This window comes from Palaemon carinicauda, chromosome 3, assembly GCF_036898095.1.
Source record: "Palaemon carinicauda isolate YSFRI2023 chromosome 3, ASM3689809v2, whole genome shotgun sequence".
Taxonomy (NCBI): domain Eukaryota; kingdom Metazoa; phylum Arthropoda; class Malacostraca; order Decapoda; family Palaemonidae; genus Palaemon; species Palaemon carinicauda.
In genome coordinates, this window is record NC_090727.1 from 96,517,902 (window position 1) to 96,520,581 (window position 2,680).

The 2,680-nt window shown below is 38.1% G+C and overlaps 1 long non-coding RNA gene across 1 annotated transcript; it reads right to left on the reverse strand.

The window, feature by feature from the left end:
• Nucleotides 1-619: 619 nt before the first annotated feature.
• Nucleotides 620-1,104, reverse strand: LOC137638391 (uncharacterized). Its single transcript, XR_011044130.1, has 2 exons — nt 836-1,104; nt 620-688 (listed from the first exon to the last, which is right to left on the reverse strand). It is a non-coding gene; the product is annotated as an uncharacterized lncRNA (long non-coding RNA).
• Nucleotides 1,105-2,680: the final 1,576 nt, after the last annotated feature.

Consider the following 2,680-nt stretch of genomic DNA (forward strand, 5'->3'; position numbering starts at 1 on the left):
TAGTGGTCCTTAATATTGGTGATAAGATTACAAAGCTTGAAGACCCGGGAAAATGGTTGTTTTCCAAGGATTTAAGTGGTCCTTAATATTGGGGATAAGATTACAAGGCTTGAAGACCCCTGAAGATGGTCGTTGTCCAAAGATTTAAGTGGTCCTTAATATTGGGGGTAAGATTACAAGGCTTGAAGACCCAGGAAGATGGTCGTTGTCCAAGGATTTTAGTGATCCTTGATATTGGGGACAATTCTACAAAGTTCTCTTGAATTTTCATGATTATGAATATCTCATCTGTTGAAGAACTGCTATTTTCAGCTGCTATTCTCCACTGTGAGATAAAAAAGTGTCTTACTCCTGTGGAAGTTATAAGATAGAAAATCCATTACTTTATTTAATAAAGACTGAAATGGTTGCATTTGTGATATATATCTACTTCTGATAAGTGAAGTCTATTCTTCTGTTATTGTTTAAAGTAAAAATTATAGATAAATGTAGATTTTTTCGAGATTAAACTGTAATGTGAAGGGAGACATTAAGTGCCGTTTTCAACTGTGATTTTTAGATTTTTTAGCCCCCTGTAACATATGCATTAATTATACATTAGTGTGTGCTTATGAATGTAAGTTCGTGTTTACCTTAGAGTTGAATAGACATGTTTTAAACATTGAAATGTATGGAATAGGGTTCAAGCCTCTTTCAAGGGGATTAAAAAGAATTTCTCTCTCTCTCTCTCTCTCTCTCTCTCTCTCTCTCCTCTCTCTCTCTCTCTCTCTCTCTCTCTCTCTCTCTCTCTCTCTCTCTCTCTCTACCATTGAAATGTATGGAATAGGGTTCAAGCCTCTTTCAAGGGAATGAAAAAGATCTCTCTCTCTCTCTCTCTCTCTCTCTCTCTCTCTCTCTCTCTCTCTCTCTCTCTCTCTCTCTACCATTGAAATGTATGGAATAGGGTTCAAGTCTTTCAAGGGAATGAAAAAGATTTCTCTCTCTCTCTCTCTCTCTCTCTCTCTCTCTCTCTCTCTCTCTCTCTCTCTACCATTGAAATGTATGGAATAGGGTTCAAGCTTCTTTCAAGGGAATGAAAAAGATTTCTCTCTCTCTCTCTCTCTCTCTCTCCTCTCTCTCTCTCTCTCTCTCTCTCTCTCTCTCTACCATTGAAATGTATGGAATAGGGTTCAAGTCTTTCAAGGGAATGAAAAAGATTTCTCTCTCTCTCTCTCTCTCTCTCTCTCTCTCTCTCTCTCTCTCTCTCTCTCTCTCTCTACCATTGAAATGTATGGAATAGGGTTCAAGCTTCTTTCAAGGGAATGAAAAAGATTTCTCTCTCTCTCTCTCTCTCTCTCTCTCTCTCTCTCTCTAACCATTGAAATGTATGGAATAGGGTTCAAGTCTTTCAAGGGAATGAAAAAGATTTCTCTCTCTCTCTCTCTCTCTCTCTCTCTCTCTCTCTCTACCATTGAAATGTATGGAATAGGGTTTCAAGCTTCTTTCAAGGAATGAAAAAGATTTCTCTCTCTCTCTCTCTCTCTCTCTCTCTCTCTCTCTCTCTCTCTCTCTCTCTCTCTCTCTCTCTCTCTACCATTGAAATGTATGGAATAGGGTTCAAGTCTTTCAAGGGAATGAAAAAGATTTCTCTCTCTCTCTCTCTCTCTCTCTCTCTCTCTCTCTCTCTCTCTCTCTCTCTCTCTCTCTACCATTGAAATGTATGGAATAGGGTTCAAGCTTCTTTCAAGGGAATGAAAAAGATTTCTCTCTCTCTCTCTCTCTCTCTCTCTCTCTCTCTCTCTCTCTCTCTCTCTCTCTCTACCATTGAAATGTATGGAATAGGGTTCAAGCCTCTTTCAAGGGGATTAAAAAAGATTTCTCTCTCTCTCTCTCTCTCTCTCTCTCTCTCTCTCTCTCTCTCTCTCTCTCTCTCTACCATTGAAATGTATGGAATAGGGTCCAAGCCTCTTTCAAGGGGATTAAAAAAGATTTCTCTCTCTCTCTCTCTCTCTCTCTCTCTCTCTCTCTCTCTCTCTCTCTCTCTCTACCATTGAAATGTATGGAATAGGGTTCAAGCCTCTTTCAAGGGAATGAAAAGATTTCTCTCTCTCTCTCTCTCTCTCTCTCTCTCTCTCTCTCTCTCTCTCTAGCTCGTGCATTTCCTGTACTAATATCGCTACATGTAAAATAGCGCAAAGTTATTTTATTGAATAAATGTTTATTAATATAAAATTATGAGAAACTTTTGATTGATTGATTAATTTTGAGTAATGATCCCAATTACCGTTAGCATCTCTCTCTCTCTCTCTCTCTCTCTCTCTCTCTCTCTCTCTCTCTCTCTCTCTCTCTCTCTCTAGCTCGTGCATTTCCTGTTTTGATATCGCTTCATGTAAAACAGCGCAAAGTCATTTTATCATTTTATTGAATAAATTTTTTTGAATAACTGTTTTGTAAATGAAACCTCATGCAAACTGAACCAGAATTATGTTATGTTGTGCATAAATGTTATAGTGTAGTATAGCTCCCAGAATGTAGTATAGCTCCAAAAATGTAGTATAGCTCCCAAAATTAACTTGAATAAAATTTGCTATATAATCTGACACACCGGACGATGTTATTTTTATCTAGACATTTTTCGCACCAAACATGACTGTTATTTTTGGGAGCTATGGTACATACACATGCACATACACATACGTGG